Source organism: Castanea sativa, chromosome 11 (genome assembly GCF_040712315.1).
Source record: "Castanea sativa cultivar Marrone di Chiusa Pesio chromosome 11, ASM4071231v1".
Taxonomy (NCBI): Eukaryota; Viridiplantae; Streptophyta; class Magnoliopsida; order Fagales; family Fagaceae; genus Castanea; species Castanea sativa.
In genome coordinates, this window is record NC_134023.1 from 46,172,900 (window position 1) to 46,200,098 (window position 27,199).

Sequence of the window (27,199 nt, forward strand, 5' to 3'; positions counted from 1 at the left end):
CCTTTGTGTGATCTCTTAGTTTAAACCTCATTAATAGATGGATAACATTATTAACCACAAAATAATGGGATCCTAATAATGGCCATATTTTCCGCAAAACATGACTACAATAGGCAACATTGAGATTTCTAGTTTATCTCGACTTTAGCCTTTATCAGTCATTGTTTTTTTTCTTTTTTTTTTTCCAAATTAAAACCATTTTCCTTTTTTCCTTTAAAGCAAAACCATTGATATCATGGGATATATGCCCCCAAGACTAGGCAAGTTGTTTATATTGCAAAACCTTTTTTTTCTAAAGGGATGATAAAAAATAGGTATCGATTATGGTTGGGCATTGTGAGGTGTCTAACATTTTCCTTACACATAACCAAACCCCAAATATGTTTCCTGGTTCTAAACACAATTTTATCTTATTTAGGCTTAGAGGAACTAAATTGCAAAAAAATCAATTTTTTTTTTAACAAAATTAGGTGACCAATCATATTTTTAAGAAATTCAAATGATTTGGTGGCAACTCCATACTCTCTCAAACACTCAACACCCACATACAACTACCACAAGCACAAATAGTGTAAGTGACACACCCACAAGATGCACCATGCAAGGAGAGGATTTGTCATCCTATCTCTCTCACACACACACTATCTCACTGAGTCATCATTAACCCCCCAAGGTTTGTTGTCGGGACTCCCTTACATTAGGAGAGAAATTCTCCATGAGAAGAAGGTTAGGAAATTGTGGTTATCTCATAAGTTTATTTTTAGAAAGTATTCGAGAGATTTAGTATGATTAATGTGAAACCTATTAATATATTGTGTGTTTCCCATTTTAAATTGTCCTAATAGTTACATCCGAGTTCATATGAGGAGTCAGAGTATATGTCTAACATTCCATACGCTAACATAGTTGAGTGTCTCATGTACTTGATGGTTTGCACCAAGTTTGATGTTAATGCAATCCAGCTTTTGCCCTTTTCAAAAAAACAATCCAGCATTTTGCCCACTTTTCCAAACTAATTAGGGAAATGCCCCTCTTTTGAAACTCGATTTTCTCAAAATCGAGTTAAGCCTTATAGCGATGTTTTAAGGAGCCTATAGTGACATTTTTAAGGACCTATAGCTACGTTTGTAACTCGAGCTCCATGAAGTCGAGTTATAAGTAAAAAGAAAAGAAAAACTTGCATGTAACTCGATTTCAAGGAGGTCGAGTTACAAAATGCAGCTATAGGTCCTTAAAATGTCACTATAGGCTCCTTAAAACGTCGCTATAAGGCTCCAGATTTTTTATTTTGAAACTTGATTTTCTCAAAATCGAGTTTCAAAAGAATGACATTTCTCTAATTAGTTTGAGAAATGGGGCATTTGCCTTCTTTTTTTTTTGTGCGAAATGGGCATTTGCCCATTTTCGCCTAATTTTATTAGATTGAACATCCAAATGAGAGCAATAAATATTGAATTCGCTTCTATTTTATTTATTTCATTCTATTCCTCTATAAACTACAAGTGTTGAGTTGAAAAATCTAGCCGATCCATCATCATCCCTAGACACATTTAATCTTGCACTAAAAGATATTTAATTTGATTTTTTTTTTCTTTGAAGGAAAGAGATTTGATTCTTCAGTAGTTATTTCACAGCCGCATTGCCATTTGGGACTCCAAAAATATCAAATATACACCCAACAAAGTAGTCTTTCTCACCTGCGGGCTTTTCTCATCCAAAGGCTAGTTTTTTACAGCGAGAATAGTTCGTTTTTTTCATGTAAGCAAAAATGGAAATGACACAGGAACGTAAGGATTAATATTCTTTCACATTTTTTTCCTTTTTTCTTTGTAGTCATGTTGATCATCATGCCTTAGTCATGAAACAACACGACCGGTATAACGGTCATAAAGTGTACCCAGTGGCAGCTCCAGGATTGTTTCTCAAAGTGTTCCTCGGTGGGCTTGCTCTGTTACAATTTTTTTTTTTCTTCAGATTCTCTATTACAATTTTTTATTTTTTAGATTTTAGTTCAAAATTTTTTTTTTAGCTTTTTCTTTTTGCTTGAAAGCAATGTTATGAATATCGTTTTGGACCTTTATTCGGTTTGTTTAGTGGAACGGAATATTTTGTTACCAATCTATTTCGACGTACCGTTTCAGGGTGTTTCAGGGTTTCTAAAAAAAATAAAAATAAAAATAAAAAATATTTATATTTTCTTATACAACATAAAATTATTGATCCAAATAAGTAAAACTCAAATAAAAAAATCATTAGTTTTTCTTTTTTGACACTCAAATCATTTAGTTATTACATAAAAATTATTGTTTTAGAATATTAAAACATAAATATGTAATTGAATAATGAAAAACAACAACAAAAAATAGTACAATAAGAGTGTATATATGTATATCATATTGGGAAGAGGCAAGACTCAATAAATAAACTTGAAATCAAAATCTTTTGTTAGTTTTTTGAGTTTTGTCATTTCCAAAGCCTTGTCATGTGGGTGGGGTCAGCAAGCTAAAAGTCTAAAAAACAAACTAAAGAAAAAACTTGACAAAGAAAAAACTAGAGTAAAAAAAAGAAAGAAGAGGTAGACTAGCAGAACGTCTTAGACGAAGCAAAGAAGAAGAAAAAAAAGAAGAAGGGGCGACTTTTGCGATAGTTGGATTTGTTTTTTAGGCGTTCGATGCAAGTAATGACATGCTATGCTGACGAGTTTGTCAGTTTAAGAGTTTTCTTTTTTTCTTCTAAAAATTGGTATCAGCCAAAATGTAACAAATAATCTACCAAAATTTAATTTTATTGGCATAACATTTTTTTGAGAGTGTTCTTAATTTTTTTGATGGTGTTCCTAATTTTTTTTTATAGGTAGATAAATAATTTTTTTATATATATATATTTAAAAAAAAAAAAAAAGAATTCAGGTCAGGGTGGTCCTGGGACCACCCTGACCTATATGTGGCGCCGCCACTGAGTGTACCAGCTTCTAATTCCCTGTTTTAGGTGAAATTGTCGGTGTTCTCTCTATAATTCATAAGAGAAAGGTACGTAATAGCTAGAAGCCTAGAACCCCTAGAATTCTAATTCCATGCTTGCATTTTTTTCCCCTCTTTCATAATTATTTCTTCCTCTTTTTATTTTTTGGATAAAATTATGTGTCTTCCCTGTCGACTTTACTTTAAATCTTGATATGCAGGATTACATTACATTAGGAAACGAAGTTAGTTCAATATCCACCATGATCAGATTTCTCTAATCTTCTGAATGGTGGGTCATTTGTTTTATATATATATTTTTTACTATTAATTTCTCTTTCTACTACTTTTAACTCGCCATTCATCATTATCTATCTAGATAGTCATTCATCTGGCCTGTTTGCAAGAAAACATTTTTTCCCCTGTTGGTCGGTTTTAATTGGGTTTTAGAGATATATATCATCTTAATTTTTCATTCTTTTGAAAGTTTAAATACTTTTGCACGATACAACAAAACAAGGTATATCCGAGATGATTTCTTCTTTACTTCATTTTTTGGATAAATGTTTGTTGAGTCTTTTTCCACTTTCTTTAGGGATGTGATCAAAGAAAAAATATAATAGGTCAGTTCATGTAACATCCCAAGTTTTTTCTTTAATTATCTGTATATTTTTTTAGTGAGGGCATTTTTGTAAAATTAGCCAACAAAATATTTGTTGTGTCCATAAGTTCCCCATCTATCAACGCACTTGAACCCCCCCCATCTTCATTCCCATGGCCCCTCTCTCCCTCCTTTCTCTTATTCCCTCCTCTTCTCCCTCCCTTAAGACCGAATCCTCAAGCCCCATGTCTCCTTCGTCATTTTTCCTTTCTCAAATCAAGACCTCCAAGAAAGTGAGGAGTTCTCTCCATTAGTCTTCCTAGTAACCAAACTCCATGAGACTTTGCAGTGGATCAAACCCAAGGTAAAAATATGAATCTTCTCTCCATTTCTTCCATGAAATACTTTGGGTTTTGTTATTTTATGATGTTTATGGTGTATACTTGATGGGTTTGGTGAGTATTGGAAGATTAAAGAGTTATGATGATTTGGGCAGCAAGAGTTTTATTAAATCTGAAAATTTCAAACTATTTGGGGCTGTTTGCTTTAATGGGGTGTTTTGGTTGTCTATTTTACTAATGGGTATTTGAGGTTTGGTTTCCTAGAGTAGCTATATGGGTTTTGTTGTTGCATGAGTTGATTCCAAAGTGTTTCCTTTGCATTTGAATGGCTTTGACATATGTGAATGTGGGCATGTGCTTGTTGCATGTCAAGTGTTTGGCATATTGCCTCTATGAGTTTTGGGGTTGGATTTCCATGATTTGTTTTCATGATAATTGTTATATGAGATTTTGGGTTTGATTATTTGTTTTTAATATGCTTTAAATCTTGTGGTGGTTTTAATGGAAGTGATTCTCAAATAATTTGTGCTAGTCTTAAAACTATAACAATTTTCTAAAGCTATCAGGGATAGATTTAAGTCAGCTGTTATACATGATTTTTAATAAATTATAAAAAAATATTTTTGATCTGAATTTTTGGTGGTACATACTAGACATATAAAAGCTTCTCCCTATTTAAATTCAAGATTTTTGGAAAACCCTAAGTGGACCAAGCGAATTTTATAAAAAGGATTGACCTGTTGGAAGTTATCTAATAGTGTGATTAGGATGCTAAGACTTTCAGGAATTTACTCCAAGCTTTTATTGTGTGGTTTAGCTTGTAAGTTCATATGTGCTTTCTTTGACAAGTGTTTTACTTTGGCTAATTTTATCATGGTTGGATAGCGACATACTTTGTATCAAGTTGGTAAATATTGTTTGCGGTAGGGAAAATAAAAGTTTTGGTTGTATTATAGTCCTATGAGTTTCTTGTATGCTTGTTTGGTTCCCATTTGGGTAGGGGTACTTGTCTTGGGATGGTCAACCTAAGCTTTAGGGCCTTAGGTTTTTTTGGGGGAATCCTTTCCGATTTATGGAGACAAATTTGATAGCGTAATTTTGTAGTAGGCAATGTTATTAATAGGCTTGATGCTTGTGTTTCTAGGTTCCAAGGTACTTGATGATGGACCTAGTGATAAGATTGGTTGATTTCATGGTGCCCGATTGAGGTAAAATTGGTTGGCATCCCAAGGTAAGTAGCTTTTTAATGGGATTTTTGGAAAATAACCATGTTGCATAAACGTTATTTTTGGGTCAAACACATTTTGGAAAATTATTTGTGGGATTATGTTTTCTTTAAAAGTATTGTGTTGTGACCTTGTCGTATGTGACTATTTATGAAACATGCGTCATATTTGGTAATGAAAATGGGGAATGCATGATTTGTTAGATTGGAAATGATAAGCATTTTTTATTAAATTCTTGGGAATGGATTTTATGCATTTATTGTATTATTTACAAATTCTAAAGATGTTTTATCTTGACTTGTGATATTCAGAAAATTGATAGAAAATCTTATTGGCAAGAAATGATTTTGGAAAACTTGAGAACCTTGTGAATATATTGGATACTTCAAAGGTTTTTGTGAAAGTACTCGGAAATGATCTATGTTTTGAATTCGTGTAATCTGTGAGCTCTTTATGTTTTACCCTTATGTCGTGACGTGTGATTACTTGGTGATTACCTAGCTAGATACTATAGTCTGTGTGACATTGGTATCTTAGCACCCTTCTTTGTGACGGCATATTAGTTCCATCTTTGTGATGGCGTTGAGTTCCGTCTTTGTGATGGCAGATGAGTTCCGTCTTTGTGACGGCATTGTCATATGGCCTTGGGTTGGATTTTCAAGTTTTGGAATAGTGTTTTGATAGGTCACAGTAAATAGTATGTAGTTTCATGTTAAAATATTTTGAGAAAGCTTAGTGCTACATTGTTTAAATCATTCTTGTCATTTTACAAATGAAAATGGATTTGCTTGATTTTCATGGAAATTCCCAAATTATAACATGTTTTGTAAAATGTTTATTATCATGAAACTTGCATTTCCCCCACTCTTATTAATTATTCTATTTACTGGGCTTTAGCTCATTCCACTCTCCAACTGTTTTACAGATAAATTAGCTATACGTCGGGCATGGAGCTTAGTTATTGATGATGATTGGAGTACTATGCTAAGTGGGAGATTTGTACTATAAATTGTTAGTGCTCAATTTACTAAATTATTCGAGGCCATAGCTAATTCTTTTAGAGGTTGGGTTGTTGAGGTTTGTTAGCCTTGGGCGTGATAGGCCTAGATTTTCTATTGAGGTTACGTACCTTAGAGAGGATCGTGATTTTGTACTTATTTATTCGGAGCTTTGGATTTTCATGTATATTTTGAGACACATGATTTGTAGTTTATATTGTTTGTAAGTGTATCATAGAACTCTGACTTATATTGTGGAGAGTTCACAATATATTATTTACTTTATCAATGGAAAGAAAAAAAAATCGCTAAAATACCTCTTGAAGGCTCGGTCTTTCATGTTTTGGACCCTTTTGAGTTTGGGGTGTGACAGTTCATATGTGTAGGCAAAACAATTTTTGACAAAAGTCATAAGAACATCAGAGTGAAAGTTATCCTTTAGGAAAATTTGGCTTAATTTCCAGGTTGGTTCACCTAATCTAGGTCGCATATGCAACTGTTTGAGCCCTATGGCCTTCAGTTCCGTACATCCCTCAAAGTTTCAACCTTTTTTCTTTTTTTGTTTATAACGTAGTTTTCAAAAACTCTTTGAGTAATCTATTTCATTAGTTGTAGTGCTCCATTCCACACACACCAAATAATTACGGTCCCCAACATAAGGCATTATTGACTTCACTAGATCTTGGAAAAGACTAGACCAACCTCAATTCATAGTTTCAACATTCTTTAGTTAATGAGGTACCCACAGCCATAACTTAATAAGGAGTGAATCTCTATTTCTCTAACAAGTCCAACTTAAACTCAAACTCATCATTTTTTTAAACAAAATTATTTTTGTTTAGTGAAGCTCTATCTCTTTGACAAGTCCAACTTAAACTCAAACTCAACATTTTTTTAAACAAAATTATTTTTGTTTAATCCAAACTTAACAAGGAGTGAAACTCTCTCTCTCTCTCTCTCTAACAAGTTTAACTTAAACTTAAACTCATCATTTTTATAAAAAAAATAATAATTTTTGTTTAGTCCAAACTTAACAAGGAGTGAAACTCTATCTCTCTAACAAGTCCAACTTAAACTCAAACTCAAACGTTGATAATTTTTCATAATATTTTTTGATTTTTCAAAAGTTCTAATATCTAAATTTTTGAGTTACTTTTTTGTAAATCTGAAATTGTCTAACAAATTTTTTTGTATGCCATTGCACGTTCAAGCAAAGACTTCTTCATCAATTTGTAACACAAATTGAAATTATATAAAAGCAAATCATGCAATGATGTAGTTTCTTAATCAATTTAAGATTTTATAAAATTATTTTAATTTACCTCACAAATAAGTAAGTTCCAGTGCATAGCACGGGTTAGCGACTAGTATATATTTATAGTAGTTAAGAGGAGTATACCCATTAACGTAGCTTTATAGGTAGCAATAGTGAATTCAAAAGAATTCAATACAGTTTCCATAACAATTAACTCGTAGCAAACAAACTTTTAACTTCTCACTTCTCCTTAAATCAAGTAACAAACATTTATAATATATATCAATAATTTCCATATTATAATCGCTAGAACGTTTCAAACGGAAACGGTTTATAAGGGAAATGTATTTGGTACGGAAATATTACTATACGTTAGCCCACTAAATGTTTATGTATTAAAATCAAATAATTATGATGACATTATATATCAATGGTCATCTAATAAACTAATGGTCTTGCCTTGGTGTTAATTTTGTTTTTTATGCTTGCCTTCTCCTTTGTATTTTTCAGTGTTCCATTGACAATGGCGTAGAGGGTATTTATAAGGGACTGGCATGTTGCAAGGTTGTCATTTTTTTTGGACACTTCCTAGAATTATGGGATGATTTGTGATTAAAAGTATGGTTGATGTATAGGATTTGCAAAACTTGGGTTTGTGAATGATTCAACTTTGTCCAATCGGTCTTTATGCATCTTTGGTTGCAACCACTTGTAATCAAATCTAGAAAATTCTAGAAATATTTTATTGATTGACAAGATATATACATTGTAGAATATAGTCATGTCAAAAGACAAGGAAATAAGGTAGCCAACAACATTGTAGACAAGCAAGACATGTGAGCGAGTTCTTGGTGTGAATGGAGGATGTTCCTCCACACCTCATTACTGTAATTCAAGCCGATTCGGCTTTCATTTAATTAATATTATAGTGCTACTTCTCAAAAAAAAAAAAAAAATACACTAGGTGTGATGAAAAGGTTTATATGACAATTCATCATTTTAGATCGCATTTTTTATTTTTGTTAGCTTTTATACGCCTTGATTCTCATTTATTTATTTATTTATTTTAATAGTACTTGTATTAAATAATCACATATCATATATTAAAAATCCTCTTGAAACCATTTCTTAATCCATTTTTTCTTATAAAAACTTATTATTAGTTCAAATATAAATTTAAATAAATAATCTAAGGTGTTCTAAAAAATTGGTTGTTCATTACGTAAGTTAGTAATGACTTTTTGTAACTTTCTTGAAAAATGTAAACGTAAAATAAACTTATTTCATCCCAAAACAAAAATTAAGTTGCTTTTCTTTTGAGAAGAACAAATATAAAGTTAACAAGTAAGAAACAAATTATCTACTTCCTTTTTTTTTCACTAAAAAATAAACTAATCAAGAATGAAGAATTTGTGACTCTTCCAAATTATATCTGAACAAGAGCTTTTTAATTGTTATGAAAAAGTAATATCTATATATCCTTAGTAATACTGAACTTAAGGGGGAATTTTTACTCTATATATACACTTAATTATGCTTAGTTTAAAATATATTTATGTACGGAATTACAAGCCAGTTCATAAGATCGATAATGTTAATAACACATTGGATGACAATATAGCAATCTCTTCAGAGAAACAAAATATAAAATTGATCACAATTAAAGGAATGTCATACGTATTACAAATTGTAGAATGAATACATTAGGACACAACTTAATTTATCCCACGATCCATCTCCCTTTATTCCTTTTCTTTGATAATATCTCCCTTTATTCCTTTGAGTATGACTTTGTGCTCCCGTTCATTCGCTCAGCGCCGATTGATTTTAGAGGTGGCTGTGCAAAGAACAAACATTTAAATATATGCATATATATGAAGGCCGGTTAGTATGGTGTCCAAAACTTCCATATGATTAGCGGGGTTTTCGTGGAAAAATTGGAAAGAAAAAAAGTTAAGACCTTGTATTTGTTTAGTCCATAGCACAATTTTTTCATAATTTTTTTTTTCCCACAAGCATTGAGGTGGTAAGTTGTCAATTGTAGACAAGAATCTGGTGTCACTAAGTTATGAAGGCTGGTTTGTATGGCATCCAACAATTCAATAGGACTATTGGGGTTCTCATGCAAAAAATGGAAAAAAAAAAAAAAAAAAAAAAGCAGATTAAAAGAGGACCTTGTATTTGTTTAGTCTATAGTTATGTAAAATATGGTGCTCGTAACATCATTCATTTAGAAAACCTACCAGGATCCGGGTGTTCCAAACAGCTACTGTCACACGTGAAAGGACACCACGTGGGGTCGTCTTTATGTTCTTCGTGAGAATTGCAAGCGTGACGCAGTCATTGTAGCAATCCGAAGCGTGGGTTCTTGAATGCTCCAACACCAACAATGCACATGAGAACCACTGCAACGAACTTGTTGGCCATTCAATTAATTTTCGTCTGTATTTGTGTTAATTTTGTTTAATTTTGTTTTTTATGCTTGCCTTCTCCTTTGTATTTTTCCGTGTTCCATTGACAATGGCGTAGAGGGTCTTTATAAGGGACTGGCATGTTGCAAGGTTGTCATTTTTTTTTGGATACTTCCTAGAATTATGGGATGATTTGTGATTAAAAGTGTGGTTGATGTATAGGATTTGCAAAACTTGGGTTTGTGAATGATTCAACTTTGTCCAATCGGTCTTTATGCGTCTTTGGTTGCAACCACTTGTAATCAAATCTAGAAAAATCTAGAAAGATTTTATTGATTGACAAGATATATACACGTAGTAAATTCTCCAATTTATCGAATTTATATATATGACAAGAATATATATAATCACATCATGTTTCAAGTAAACATTGTATCATCTTAAATTCTTGTTCCTAAGAACAATAATTGATTAATTTATATAAATAATCACATATCATATAAATTAGAATTTCCATAAAATTAGAGATTATGGAGAGACGTTACCTCGATAATGCTTTAAAGTATTCTCATAAAAAGAAGCAATTTACCATAAATTCATGGGAAAATTATTAGGTACTCCCGAAGTACCATAAATATGTACTCCCTCCTCTCACATGAATGGTGGATCCCACCAAGAATTTAATTAGTTGGACTCATCATTCATGTTAGAGGAGAGAGTACGCATTTATGGTACTCCGTGAGTACACAATAATTTCCTCAATTCATGTATGTTTCTAGATGGTGAGGTTGAGCGTGGACCACGTCACTGTCTTGAGCCGGACCTATAGGGCTGACAACCACTAATATATATTTGTAGTAGTTAAGAAGAGTATACCCATTAACATAGCTTTATAGGTAAGAATAGTGAATTCAAAAGAATTCAATACATTTTCCATAACCATTAACTCGTAACAAACAAACTTTTAACTTCTCACTTCTCCTTAAATTGAATAACAAACATTTATAAATATATATGAATAATTTCCATATTATAATCGCTAGAACGTTTAAAACAGAAACGGTTTATAAGGAAAATGTATTTGGTACGGAAATATTACTATACGTTTGCCCACTAAATGTTTATGTATTAAAAATTAAATAATTATGATGACATTATATATCAACGGTCATCTAATAAACTAATAAGCATATCACTGTATATGAAATCAAGGTATTAAAATTATAGCTATTAACCCTTGAGATTATAATACATTAAAATTCATTCTTATAACATATGGTAAGTTTCTGAAATAGGTAAGTAAAATAAAACCGAGGCATTAAAAGATATTATCTTTTAATTTGAAATATATAATTTTTTATAAAAATATCCAACTATCTGATAACGCCTAAAAATGTATACTTGTTATATATTTATATGGGCGCTATCTCCTTATTATTATGCTTAATTTGTATAATTAAGCTACGATTTGCATTAGTCCCTATTATTTATCTTTACATAATTTCTTGAATAAGATGTCATTCATTGTGTGTAATTTTCTACTTTCAAGAAATCATGTGGAAAAAATGAGTTTACAAGAGTTTGCGAGAGAATGGAAGCCAAACTAGAATTAAAGAGGAGTTTGAGGACTATGCTTAAATGTCTAAGGAGGTGCTGCTGGAGTGCGTGGTTCGTTTACCATGTTTGGAAGCTTCAAATAAGGAAAGAAATCAAAAAGGCAGAATCTGAAAATGAAAGATTAGATTTGAGTAGTGATCAGTATTTTGAGCGTATCTCTCTCCTCAAAAATCCAATTGACTCAAGGTTAGATGGGTTGGAACCGTGACTTAATTATCAACAACTTCCTAGGTTTGTATTTTTCGACACAAGCTGTTTCCGTCGATACTTACGAAATAAGAAATTCAAGATCTAATTTTTGGCCAATACTGAAATATTTGTATAGGGTTTCTTCTCTCACAACCCTAGACATATATAAGGCTTGTTTTAAAACCCGTCGCAGATGCAGATACCAACCTAATACATCATTCTCTCTATTGTGTCTTTACGCCAAGGGTTTTGTAACCAAGGATCTTCATGGTCTTCATCGTTGATGAAGTGATGAACTTTGCAGCCAACATCTTCTTCAATTTGGTGGAGTTAGTCACGTACTGGGATCCTTGCATCATTGGATAGTCACGTACTGGGATCCTTGCATCGTTGGATAGTCATGCACTGGAATTCGTGCATTGAACAAAAAAATTGCCACTATAATCCCCGTCCAATTGGGTATTGGGGTAAGGGTTCGACTGTAGGTTGGTATTTTGGGATATGCCAAAGGGTTTGGTAAGAGGACAGTCTGTGTGATCCATTGACCCCTGTTTTACATGGATGGAGGACAGCCTCTGATAATACCTCTTTTATTTGATGACACTAATTATGCATTTTGGAAAGTGCACATGAGAGTTTTGTTTGGTATTTTTGTCAAAATTTTTGGGATGGGTTTTGTTAATTTGATCTTACACGCTTATGCATTGCATTCTATGTTCATTATAACAATGTTTCACGCATTTCAGGATTGTGTGACTGATTTTATCTTGTGAGTGTTCTTAGGTTAGATTAGGTTTCTACCCATGATGTAATTTTTTTTAGCACGTAACATGTTCATGCATTATCGTGCATTGCACGTTTTTTCTTCTTCTTTGTCCTGTGCGTTACCTTCGCCTATGACTCTCTCTCTCTCTCTCTCGTTTAGTCTCCTTATCATAGCACCTAAAAAATCTGTTCTGTCTAAAAACCCAATCCATCGTGGTTCTTCTTCTTCTTCTTTTCCCTTTGATTCTGTTCGGTTACATGATGAGAAAGCACGATATATCTGCTTCGAGTACTTCTCTGATTGGGTGATTCATTTGGACCGCCAGGTCATTCTGATCGACTTCCCAGACACTCCTCTACCCGGTGCGTTTAGCTCTCGGGGATGGGCTTCTCTTTCTGAGAAACCCTCTAGGTGTACCGACATGTTCATACAGGAGTTCTACTTCAACATGCATGCCATCGATACCTTTGTACCTACGTTTACTATGGTATTCCGAGGTACTACATGTCCCTAGGGTTAATCGTCCAAATTACCCTAGTCATCGTCGTTTCTCTGCCATCTCTAGAGATGAGTTGGCCTATCTCTTCTGTGAGAAGGCCATGTTGTAGGGAGGTACCCTAAATTTCTCCACAACTCAGTTTGCTAAGGGTCTACGGATCCTTAATATGGTGGTGACCTTTGTACTTACTCCATGGTTAAACTATAACACTATCACTGAGCCTCGTGCTCATTTCCTTCTTTCTCTCATCGAAGGTATTTCTATAGAATTTCCATCACACATGATAGTATCTATTCTAAATTGCTATCAAGACACTGCTACACGTGATAAGCTCATCTTTTCTTCGGCTATCACGTGTATCCTCACACACATGCACATCGCTATTCCTCCCTCTCCTCTCTTCCATGTCATGGGTGCCATAAGTAAGGAGTCTGTCCGGGGGAGTGCAACACAGCTTGCTACAAAGTGGCCACGTGTGGAGATGACAAATACAGCCTCTACAGCTCCTACCTCTCGACCCTCTTCCTCATCTGCCCTTTCTTCCTCCTCTAGGGCAGATGTCTCTCCAGCTAACATCATGGAGCAGCTTCAGCATAGGCGTGCTAATTTTGGTAGTCATCTAGACCATCTTTCCGATGAGACGTGTTAGATGAATGCCAGGATTGGTTTCATCTCTCGCCGCTAGTCTTGCCTTGGTGGTTTTGCTCCTTCTCCCTCACCTAACCCAATTGAGTCTTCTTCGGATGGTGGTGGTGATGATGCTTCTTGCTTTGAGAATGATGATGAGATGACTCTCTCTCAGTGATTCGCCCTTTGTCACTCGTGACAAAAAGGGGGAGCAGTTTTGTATGAGAGTAGTCTTCTTGTTAGGAGGTGCACTAGCATAGGGACAGACTAGCTAGGGGGAGAGTGTGTTTTGAGGGATGTAGTTAGGCTTCGTTGTATTGTTTCTCACTTCATGTACTATGGATTGATGTTACATCACTTTTACACTAGGTGAGGAGTAGTACTATTTTCCACTTTTTCCTTAAAACAAACAACTAAAACAACTTCGAATTGACTCAACCTAACTTGGCACGGATGTTTTTTTGTCTCTCAGTTGCTAAGAAAGTAGGCTTTTCCTACTTTGCTTGGGCTGTAGAAGTTTAGTCCCTTTTTTGAAGGAGAGTTTTGTTTAGTGTCCTCTAGGAGCATCAAGTACTCTCCTGGAGCTGGTGGTATTCTTTTTGTGGGGGTTGTTTTTGGGAAACAGTCTGTACACTACTGTCCTTCACGACTTAGAGAACATCCCCTTTGTCTAAAAATGGAGCAACTGACAACGAGCTGGCGTAATCTCTCTATGTCAAAGAAAGAATAGACTGGATTCGTTCTACCTAAAGATCATAGAAAGGGTGAGTTTGTTATTGCTGCAAAATTTCTAACCTCTCGTTTCCTTCAAATGGAGGCTGTAGCTGGAACCTTCAAACAGATGTGGTGGATGGGTAATGGCTTTAGAGTTCGCAACCAAGGTAACAACATTGTCCTGTTTGTTTTCGAAAACTTAATGGAAGTCGACTAAATTCTTAAGAGCCAACCAAGGAGTTTTGACAAGCACTTGATTATCATGCAAAGATACACGAGTAATGTTCCTACTAAAGAGTTGGTTTTTGAGAAGGTTCCTTTTTGGGTGCAAGTTCATGACATTCCTAGCAGTTTTATGACAAGGAAAGTGGCAGAGAGCTTATGTGAAGTAATTGGAGAATTTGAGCAAACTAACGGAGCGGTGGATGAGGATGGTGGCAGTTTCTTCCGGGTAAAGGTGGTGGTTGACATATCTCTTCCCTTATGTCGAGGAAGGACAATCACTCCACCAAATGGAAGAAAAAATTGGGTCAAGTTTAAGTATGAGCGACTACCGAGTTTATGCTATTGGTGTGGACACTTGGATCACGATGATAGAGATTGTGACCTATGGATTCAAAGTAATGGCACACTAACTTCTGAGCACCAACTGATTGGCCCAAATCTAAGAGCCCCTCCATATCGCTCCACGGAAGGGATGTTATTTACGTGCCGAGGTTATTACAAAGAAAGAAAACGCAGCGATCAAGTGCGAGAGAAGGGTAGAGATGGAGGCTCGCGTTGAGGCTAGACTGATGCAGCCTTTGTACCACCGGTGGTACCGGTTCCCGATATGGTAATGGAAGGGGCGAGAGGAGGGCATGAACTCCGAAACGGCTAGTGAGTTGATTGCAAGAGTCCAAGCAGTCATGGAAGACGTTACGAAGCTATTCAATGAGAGAATAATGAAGGCCCCGATCAACGTGCGAGGTATTAAAGTCCAATCAAGACACGACATTTTTGTCCAAGCTAGCAAAGGCTGATTCCGAAATTAACAAGTCCAACTAGCCAAGCATGAATCGGGGCACTAAAGATCCTGCTCGACAAGGATTGTTACAGATAAGGTAACGTTGGAGGAATTCAACACGAGTATATTTATTGAAGATTCGGAAGCTAATGATTTTGCCGTTGAGCTTGCCATCTTTCAATGTAATCCAAAGTCAATAGAAAAAACCCGACCAACTCAAGCCGCGCCAAAGCAAAACCCTAGGGAAACTAACCAACCTATGCAATCAACGGTAGAGATTGGGTGCAGCCAACCAACGTCAGAGCTTGGAAACATATCCTGCGCCAACCAAGCCCTAGCGTAACTGTTGTCACACCCAAGGTAGAGAGGAAGAGAAAACTGAGCCCTAGTTTGATGGCTCTCTCGGAAGTAACATGCAAACGTGTGCAAGTCCCTCAAGAAGATCAGAAATCAACCAATTCAGTGGTGGAGGCTGTTGAGCAGCCTCGCCAAGAGCCATGAGTATCATAGTATCGAAATGTCGCCGGCTTGGGAACACAGTGACGAGAGAAGGAGCTTAGTGATATAACCCGGGCAAAATATCACTCTTTCGTGTTCACTGCCGAGACACGGATGGATGAAGCAAGGCTTAAAAACAATGCACTTTCAAGTTTGATCATATGTTCTATGTCCCTTGGACCCACGGAGGTGGGGGGCTTGTTCTTCTTGGAAGGCGGGTGCAATCTTTCGAGAGGAAAACAAGGCGGGTGTCAGTGTCATTATACGTGATCATCGGGGCAGAGTGATAGCATCCATGGCAAAGAATTTCCCACTACCATTTTTGGTTAGTGAAGTGGAAGTTATTGCAGCCAAGAAAGCACTCAAGTTCGCTTCAGAGCTCGGTCTATCAGCCATTGTCCGCGAAGGTGACTCAAAAACTACTATTGATGCTATGTTGAGTGGGGAGGTGTCGCTGGCAGACATTGGGCTTCTGATTGATGAGGCAAAGTAGTATGGGGACCAGTTGGATGAGGTAGAATATAGTCATGTCAAAAGACAAGGAAATAAGGTAGCCAACAACATTGTAGACAAGCAAGACGTGTTAGCGAGTTCTTGGTGTGAATGGAGGATGTTCCTCCACACCTCATTACTGTAATTCAAGCCGATACGGCTTTCATTTAATTAATATTATAGTGCTACTTCTCAAAAAAAAAAAAAATACACTAGGTGTGATGAAAAGGTTTATATGACAATTCATCATTTTAGATCGCATTTTTTATTTTTGTTAGCTTTTATACACCTTGATTCTCATTTATTTATTTATTTATTTTAATAGTACTTGTATTAAATAATCACATATCATATATTAAAAATCCTCTTGAAACCATTTCCTAATCCATTTTTTCTTATAAAAACTTATTATTAGTTAAAATATAAATTTAAATAAATAATCTTAGGTGTTCTAAAAAATTGGTTGTTCATTACGTAAGTTAGTAATGACTTTTTGTAACTTACTTGAAAAATGTAAACGTAAAATAAACTTATTTCATCCCAAAACAAAAATTAAGTTGCTTTTCTTTTGAGAAGAACAAATATAAAGTTAACAAGTAAGAAACAAATTATCTACTTCTTTTATTTTTGACTAAAAAATAAACTAATCAAGAATGAAGAATTTGCGACTCTTCCAAATTATATCTATACAAGACCTTTTTAATTGTTATGAAAAAGTAATATCTATATATCCTTAGTAATACTGAACTTAAGGGGGAATTTTTACTCTATATATACACTTAATTATTCTTAGTTTAAAATATATTTATGTACGGAATTACAAGCCAGTTCATAAGATCGATAATGTTAATAACACATTGGATGACAATATAGCAATCTCTTTAGAGAAACAAAATATAAAATTGATCACAATTAAAGGAATGTCATACGTATTACAAATTGTAGAATGAATACATTAGGACACAACTTAATTTATCCCACGATCCATCTCCCTTTATTCCTTTTCTTTGATAATATCTCCCTTTATTCCTTTGAGTATGACTTTGTGCTCCCGTTCATTCGCTCAGCGCCGATTGATTTTAGAGGTGGCTGTGCAAAGAACAAACATTTAAACATATGCATATATATGAAGGCCGGTTAGTATGGTGTCCAAAACTTCCATATGATTAGCGGGGTTTTCGTGGAAAAAAATTGGAAAGAAAAAAAGTTAAGACCTTGTATTTGTTTAGTCCATAGCACAATTTTTTCATAATTTTTTTTTCCCCACAAGCATTGAGGTGGTAAGTTGTCAATTGTAGACAAGAATCTGGTGTCACTAAGTTATGAAGGCTGGTTTGTATGGCATACAACAATTCAATAGGACTATTGGGGTTCTCATGCAAAAAATGGAAAAAAAAAAAAAAAAAAAAGCAGATTAAAAGAGGACCTTGTATTTGTTTAGTCTATAGTTATGTAAAATATGGTGCTCGTAACATCATTCATTTAGAAAACCTACCAGGATCTGGGTGTTCCAAACAGCTACTGTCACACGTGAAAGGACACCACGTGGGGTCGTCTTTATGTTCTTCGTGAGAATTGCAAGCAGTGACGCAGTCATTGTAGCAATCCGAAGCAGCTGGGTTGCTGAATGCTACAACAACAACAATGCACATGAGAACCACTGTAACGAACTTGTTGGCCATTCAATTAATTTGCTTCTGTATTTGTGTTAATTTTGTTTAATTTTTTTTTTTATGCTTGCCTTCTCCTTTGTATTTTTCAGTGTTCCATTGACAATGGCGTAGAGGGTATTTATAAGGGACTGGCATGTTGCAAGGTTGTCATTTTTTTTGGATACTTCCTAGAATTATGGGATGATTTGTGATTAAAAGTGTGGTTGATGTATAGGATTTGCAAAACTTGGGTTTGTGAATGATTCAACTTTGTCCAATCGGTCTTTATGCGTCTTTGGTTGCAACCACTTGTAATCAAATCTAGAAAAATCTAGAAAGATTTTATTGATTGACAAGATATATACACGTAGTAAGTTCTCCAATTTATCGAATTTATAGATATGACAAGAATATATATAATCACATCATGTTTCACGTAAACATTGTATCATCTTAAATTCTTGTTCCTAAGAACAATAATTGATTAATTTATATAAATAATCACATATCATGTAAATTAGAATTTCCATAAAATTAGAGATTATGGAGAGACGTTACCTCGATAATGCTTTAAAGTATTCTCATAAAAAGAAGCAATTTACCATCAATTCATGGGAAAATTATCAGGTACTCTCGAAGTACCATAAATATGTACTCCCCCTCTCACATGAATGGTGGATCCCACCAAGAATTTAATTAGCTGGACTCACCATTCATGTTAGAGGAGAGAGTACGCATTTATGGTACTCCGTGAGTACACAATAATTTCCTCAATTCATGTATGTTTCTAGATGGTGAGGTTGAGCGTGGACCACGTCACTGTCTTGAGCCGGACCTATAGGGCTGACAACTACTAATATATATTTGTAGTAGTTAAGAGGAGTATACCCATTAACATAGCTTTATAGGTAAGAATAGTGAATTCAAAAGAATTCAATACATTTTCCATAACCATTAACTCGTAACAAACAAACTTTTAACTTCTCACTTCTCCTTAAATTGAATAACAAACATTTATAATATATATGAATAATTTCCATATTATAATCGCTAGAACGTTTAAAACAGAAACGGTTTATAAGGAAAATGTATTTGGTACGGAAATATTACTATACGTTTGCCCACTAAATGTTTATGTATTAAAAATTAAATAATTATGATGACATTATATATCAACGGTCATCTAATAAACTAATAAGCATATCACTGTATATGAAATCAAGGTATTAAAATTATAGCTATTAACCCTTGAGATTATAATACATTAAAATTCATTCTTATAACATATGGTAAGTTTATGAAATAGGTAAGTAAAATAAAACCGAGGCATTAAAAGATATTATCTTTTAATTTGAAATATATAATTTTTTATAAAAATATCCAACTATCTGATAACGCCTAAAAATGTATACTTGTTATATATTTATATGGGCGCTATCTCCTTATTATTATGCTTAATTTGTATAATTAAGCTACGATTTGCATTAGTCCCTATTATTTATCTTTACATAATTTCTTGAATAAGATGTCATTCATTGTGTGTAATTTTCTACTTTCAAGAAATCATGTGGAAAAAATGAGTTTACAAGAGTTTGCGAGAGAATGGAAGCCAAACTAGAATTAAAGAGGAGTTAGAGGACTATGCTTAAATGTCTAAGGAGGTGCTGCTGGAGTGCGTGGTTCGTTTACCATGTTTGGAAGCTTCAAATAAGGAAAGAAATCAAAAAGGCAGAATCTGAAAATGAAAGATTAGATTTGAGTAGTGATTAGTATTTTGGGCGTATCTCTCTCCTCAAAAATCCAATTGACTCAAGGCTAGATGGGTTGGAACCGTGACTTAATTATCAACAACTGCCTAGGTTTGTATTTTTCGACACAAGCTGTTTCCGTCGATACTTACGAAATAAGAAATTCAAGATCTGATTTTTGGCCAATACTAAAATATTTGTATAGGGTTTCTTCTCTCACAACCCTAGACATATATAAGGCTTCTTTTAAAAGCCGTCGCACATGCAGATACCAACCTAGTACATCATTCTCTCTATTGTGTCTTTACGCCAAGGGTTTTGTAACCAAGGAGCTTCATGGTCTTCATTGTTGATGAAGTGATGAACTTTGCAGCCAACATCTTCTTCAATTTGGTGGAGTTAGTCACGTACTGGGATCCTTGCATCATTGGATAGTCACGTGCGGGATCCTTGCATCATTGGATAGTCACGCCAGGAATTCGTGCATTGAACAAAAAAATTGCCACTATAATCCCGGTCCATTTGGGTATTGGGGTAAGGGTTCGGCTTGTAGGTTGGTATTTTGGGATATGCCAAAGGGTTTGGTAAGAGGACGATCTGTGTGATCCATTGACCCCTGTTTTACATGGATGGAGGACGGCCTACGATTATACCTCTTTTATTTGATGACACTAATTATGCATATTGGAAAGTGCACATGAGAGTTTTGTTTGGTATTTTTGTCAAAATTTTTGGGATGGGTTTTGTTAATTTGATCTTACACGCTTATGCATTGCATTCTATGTTCATTATAACAATGTTTCACGCATTCCAGGATTGTGTGACTGATTTTATCTTGTGAGTGTTGTTAGGTTAGATTAGGTTCTTACCCATGATGTAATTTTTTTTAGCACGTAACATGTTCATTCATTATCGTGCATTGCACGTTTTTTCTTCTTCTTTGTCCTGTGCGTTACCTTCGCCTATGACTCTCTCTCTCTCTCTCTCTCTCGTTTAGTCTCCTTATCATAGCACCTAAAAAATCTGTTCTGTCTAAAAACCCAATCCATCGTGGCTCTTCTTCTTCTTCTTTTCCCTTTGATTCTGTTCGGTTACATGATGAGAAAGCACGATATATACGCTTCGAGTACTTCTCGATTGGGTGATTCATTTGGACCGCCGAGTCATTCGATCGACTTCCCGGACACTCCTCTACCCGGTGCGTTTAGCTCTCGGGGATGGGCTTCTCTTTACGAGAAACCCTCTAGGTGTACCGACATGTTCATACGGGAGTTCTACTTCAACATGCATGCCATCGATACCTTTGTACCTACGTTCTTGTGGTATTCGAGGTACTACATGTCCCTAGGGTTAATCGTCCAAATTACCCTAGTCATCGTCGTTTGTCTGCCCTCTCTAGAGATGAGTTGGCCTATCTCTTCGTGAGAAGGCCAAGTTGTAGGGAGGTACCCTAAATTTCTCCACAACTCGGTTTGCTAAGGGTCTACGGATCCATAATATTGTGGTGACCATTGTACTTACTCCATGGTTAAACTATAACACTATCAACGAGCCTCGTGCTCATTTCCTTCTTTCTCTCATCGAAGGTATTTCTATAGAATTTCCATCACACATGATAGTATCTATTCTAAATTGCTATCAAGACACTGCTACACGTGATAAGCTCATCTTTTCTTCGGCTATCACGTGTATCCTCACACACATGCACATCGCTATTCCTCCCTCTCCTCTCTTCCATGTCATGGGTGCCATAAGTAAGGAGTACGTCCGGGGGAGTGCAACACGGCTTGCTACAAAGTGGCCACGTGTGGAGATGACAAATACGGCCTCTACGGCTCCTACCTCTCGACCCTCTTCCTCATCTGCCCTTTCTTCCTCCTCTAGGGCGGATGTCTCTCCGGCTAACATCATGGAGCAGCTTCGGCATAGGCGTGCTAATTTTGGTAGTCATCTAGACCATCTTTCCGATGAGACGTGTTAGATGAATGCCGGGATTGGTTTCATCTCTCGCCGCTAGTCTTGCCTTGGTGGTTTTGCTCCTTCTCCCTCACCTAACCCAACTGAGTCTTCTTCGGATGGTGGTGGTGATGATGCTTCTTGCTTTGAGAATGATGATGAGATGACTCTCTCTCAGTGATTCGCCCTTTGTCACTCGTGACAAAAAGGGGGAGCAGTTTTGTATGAGAGTAGTCTTCTTGTTAGGAGGTGCACTAGCATAGGGACAGACTAGCTAGGGGGAGAGTGTGTTTTGAGGGATGTAGTTAGGCTTCGTTGTATTGTTTCTCACTTCATGTACTATGGATTGATGTTACATCACTTTTACACTAGGTGAGGAGTAGTACTATTTTCCACTTTTTCCTTAAAACAAACAACTAAAACAACTTCGAATTGACTCAACCTAACTTGGCACGGATGTTTTTTGTCTCTCAGTTGCTAAGAAAGTAGGCTTTTCCTACTTTGCTTGGGCTGTAGAAGTTTAGTCCCTTTTTTGAAGGAGAGTTTTGTTTAGTGTCCTCTAGGAGCATCAAGTATTCTCCTGGAGCTGGTGGTATTCTTTTTGTGGGGGTTGTTTTTGGGAAACAGTCTGTACACTACTGTCCTTCACGACTTAGAGAACATCCCCTTTGTCTAAAAATGGAGCAATTGACAACGAGCTGGCGTAATCTCTCTATGTCAAAGAAAGAATAGACTGGATTCGTTCTACCTAAAGATCATAGAAAGGGTGAGTTTGTTATTGCTGCAAAATTTCTAACCTCTCGTTTCCTTCAAATGGAGGCTGTAGCTGGAACCTTCAAACAGATGTGGTGGATGGGTAATGGCTTTAGAGTTCGCAACCAAGGTAACAACATTGTCCTGTTTGTTTTCGAAAACTTAATGGAAGTCGACTAAATTCTTAAGAGCCAACCAAGGAGTTTTGACAAGCACTTGATTATCATGCAATGATACACGAGTAATGTTCCTACTAAAGAGTTGGTTTTTGAGAAGGTTCCTTTTTGGGTGCAAGTTCATGACATTCCTAGCAGTTTTATGACAAGGAAAGTGGCAGAGAGCTTATGTGAAGTAATTGGAGAATTTGAGCAAACTAACGGAGCGGTGGATGAGGATGGTGGCAGTTTCTTCCGGGTAAAGGTGGTGGCTGACATATCTCTTCCCTTATGTCGAGGAAGGACAATCACTCCACCAAATGGAAGCAAAAATTGGGTCAAGTTTAAGTATGAGCGACTACCGAGTTTATGCTATTGGTGTGGACACTTGGATCACGATGATAGAGATTGTGACCTATGGATTCAAAGTAATGGCACACTAACTTCTGAGCACCAACAGTTTGGCCCAAATCTAAGAGCCCCTCCATATCGCTCCACCGGAAGGGATGTTATTTACGTGCCGAGTTATTACAAAGAAAGAAAACGCAGCGGTCAAGTGCGAGAGAAGGGTAGAGATGGTGGCTCGCTTTGATGCTAGATCTGATGCAGCCACTGTACCACCAGTGGTACCAGTTCCCGATATGGTAATGGAAGGGGCAGAGGAGGGCATGAACTCCGAAACGGCTAGTGAGTTGATTGCAAGAGTCCAAGCAGTCATGGAAGACGTTACAGAAGCTATTCAATGAGAGAATAATGAAGGCCCCGATCAACGTGCAGGTATTAAAGTCCAATCAAGACACGACATTTTTGTCCAAGCTAGCAAAGACTGATTCCGAAATTAACAAGTCCAACTAGCCAAGCATGAATCAGGGCACTAAAGATCCCTGCTCGACAAGGATTGTTACAGATAAGGTAACGTTGGAGGAATTCAACACGAGTATATTTATTGAAGATTCGGAAGCTAATGATTTTGCCGTTGAGCTTGCCATCTTTCAATGTAATCCAAAGTCAATAGAAAAAACCCGACCAACTCAAGCCGCGCCAAAGCAAAACCCTAGGGAAACTAACCAACCTATGCAATCAACGGTAGAGATTGGGTGCAGCCAACCAACGTCAGAGCTTGGAAACATATCCTGCGCCAACCAAGCCCTAGCGTAACTGTTGTCACACCCAAGGTAGAGAGGAAGAGAAAACTGAGCCCTAGTTTGATGGCTCTCTCGGAAGTAACATGCAAACGTGTGCAAGTCCCTCAAGAAGATCAGAAATCAACCAATTCTGTGGTGGAGGCTGTTGAGCGGCCTCGCCAAGAGCCATGAGTATCATAGTATCGAAATGTCGCCGGCTTGGGAACACAGTGACGAGAGAAGGAGCTTAGTGATATAACCCGGGCAAAATATCACTCTTTCGTGTTCACTGCCGAGACACGGATGGATGAAGCAAGGCTTAAAAACAATGCACTTTCAAGTTTGATCATATGTTCTATGTCCCTTGGACCCACGGAGGTGGGGGGCTTGTTCTTTACTGGAAGGCGGGTGCAATCTTTCGAGAGGAAAACAAGGCGGGTGTCAGTGTCATTATACGTGATCATCGGGGCAGAGTGATAGCATCCATGGCAAAGAATTTCCCACTACCATTTTTGGTTAGTGAAGTGGAAGTTATTGCAGCCAAGAAAGCACTCAAGTTCGCTTCAGAGCTCGGTCTATCAGCCATTGTCCGCGAAGGTGACTCAAAAACTACTATTGATGCTATGTTGAGTGGGGAGGTGTCGCTGGCAGACATTGGGCTTCTGATTGATGAGGCAAAGCAGTATGGGGACCAGTTGGATGAGGTAGAATATAGTCATGTCAAAAGACAAGGAAATAAGGTAGCCAACAACATTGTAGACAAGCAAGACATGTTAGCGAGTTCTTGGTGTGAATGGAGGATGTTCCTCCACACCTCATTACTGTAATTCAAGCCGATTCGGCTTTCATTTAATTAATATTATAGTGCTACTTCTCAAAAAAAAAAAAATACACTAGGTGTGATGAAAAGGTTTATATGACAATTCATCATTTTAGATCGCATTTTTTATTTTTGTTAGCTTTTATACACCTTGATTCTCATTTATTTATTTATTTATTTTAATAGTACTTGTATTAAATAATCACATATCATATATTAAAAATCCTCTTGAAACCATTTCTTAATCCATTTTTTCTTATAAAAACTTATTATTAGTTCAAATATAAATTTAAATAAATAATCTTAGGTGTTCTAAAAAATTGGTTGTTCATTACGTAAGTTAGTAATGACTTTTTGTAACTTACTTGAAAAATGTAAACGTAAAATAAACTTATTTCATCCCAAAACAAAAATTAAGTTGCTTTTCTTTTGAGAAGAACAAATATAAAGTTAACAAGTAAGAAACAAATTATCTACTTCTTTTTTTTTCACTAAAAAATAAACTAATCAAGAATGAAGAATTTGCGACTCTTCCAAATTATATCTATACAAGACCTTTTTAATTGTTATGAAAAAGTAATATCTATATATCCTTAGTAATACTGAACTTAAGGGGGAATTTTTACTCTATATATACACTTAATTATGCTTAGTTTAAAATATATTTATGTACGGAATTACAAGCCAGTTCATAAGATCGATAATGTTAATAACACATTGGATGACAATATAGCAATCTCTTTAGAGAAACAAAATATAAAATTGATCACAATTAAAGGAATGTCATACGTATTACAAATTGTAGAATGAATACATTAGGACACAACTTAATTTATCCCACGATCCATCTCCCTTTATTCCTTTTCTTTGATAATATCTCCCTTTATTCCTTTGAGTATGACTTTGTGCTCCCGTTCATTCGCTCAGCGCCGATTGATTTTAGAGGTGGCTGTGCAAAGAACAAACATTTAAACATATGCATATATATGAAGGCCGGTTAGTATGGTGTCCAAAACTTCCATATGATTAGCGGGGTTTTCGTGGAAAAAAATTGGAAAGAAAAAAAGTTAAGACCTTGTATTTGTTTAGTCCATAGCACAATTTTTTCATAATTTTTTTTTCCCCACAAGCATTGAGGTGGTAAGTTGTCAATTGTAGACAAGAATCTGGTGTCACTAAGTTATGAAGGCTGGTTTGTATGGCATACAACAATTCAATAGGACTATTGGGGTTCTCATGCAAAAAATGGAAAAAAAAAAAAAAAAAAGCAGATTAAAAGAGGACCTTGTATTTGTTTAGTCTATAGTTATGTAAAATATGGTGCTCGTAACATCATTCATTTAGAAAACCTACCAGGATCTGGGTGTTCCAAACAGCTACTGTCACACGTGAAAGCACACCACGTGGGGTCGTCTTTATGTTCTTCGTGAGAATTGCAAGCAGTGACGCAGTCATTGTAGCAATCCGAAGCAGCTGGGTTGCTGAATGCTACAACAACAACAATGCACATGAGAAACACTGCAACGAACTTGTTGGCCATTCAATTAAATTGCTTCTGTATTTGTGTTAATTTTGTTTAATTTTGTTTTTTATGCTTGCCTTCTCCTTTGTATTTTTCCGTGTTCCATTGACAATGGCGTAGAGGGTCTTTATAAGGGACTGGCATGTTGCAAGGTTGTCATTTTTTTTTGGATACTTCCTAGAATTATGGGATGATTTGTGATTAAAAGTGTGGTTGATGTATAGGATTTGCAAAACTTGGGTTTGTGAATGATTCAACTTTGTCCAATCGGTCTTTATGCGTCTTTGGTTGCAACCACTTGTAATCAAATCTAGAAAAATCTAGAAAGATTTTATTGATTGACAAGATATATACACGTAGTAAGTTCTCCAATTTATCGAATTTATAGATATGACAAGAATATATATAATCACATCATGTTTCACGTAAACATTGTATCATCTTAAATTCTTGTTCCTAAGAACAATAATTGATTAATTTATATAAATAATCACATATCATATAAATTAGAATTTCCATAAAATTAGAGATTATGGAGAGACGTTACCTCGATAATGCTTTAAAGTATTCTCATAAAAAGAAGCAATTTACCATCAATTCATGGGAAAATTATTAGGTACTCTCGAAGTACCATAAATATGTACTCCCCCTCTCACATGAATGGTGGATCCCACCAAGAATTTAATTAGTTGGACTCACCATTCATGTTAGAGGAGAGAGTACGCATTTATGGTACTCCGTGAGTACACAATAATTTCCTCAATTCATGTATGTTTCTAGATGGTGAGGTTGAGCGTGGACCACGTCACCGTCTTGAGCCGGACCTATAGGGCTGACAACCACTAATATATATTTGTAGTAGTTAAGAGGAGTATACCCATTAACATAGCTTTATAGGTAAGAATAGTGAATTCAAAAGAATTCAATACATTTTCCATAACCATTAACTCGTAACAAACAAACTTTTAACTTCTCACTTCTCCTTAAATTGAATAACAAACATTTATAATATATATGAATAATTTCCATATTATAATCGCTAGAACGTTTAAAACAGAAACGGTTTATAAGGAAAATGTATTTGGTACGGAAATATTACTATACGTTTGCCCACTAAATGTTTATGTATTAAAAATTAAATAATTATGATGACATTATATATCAACGGTCATCTAATAAACTAATAAGCATATCACTGTATATGAAATCAAGGTATTAAAATTATAGCTATTAACCCTTGAGATTATAATACATTAAAATTCATTCTTA

General features: G+C 35.6%; 1 long non-coding RNA gene across 1 annotated transcript; it reads left to right on the forward strand.

Annotated features, from left to right (window-relative positions):
- Nucleotides 1-3,606: 3,606 nt before the first annotated feature.
- On the forward strand, nucleotides 3,607-6,440 carry LOC142617746 (uncharacterized). Its single transcript, XR_012841038.1, has 3 exons — nucleotides 3,607-3,925; nucleotides 5,047-5,133; nucleotides 6,054-6,440. It is a non-coding gene; the product is annotated as an uncharacterized LOC142617746 (long non-coding RNA).
- Nucleotides 6,441-27,199: the final 20,759 nt, after the last annotated feature.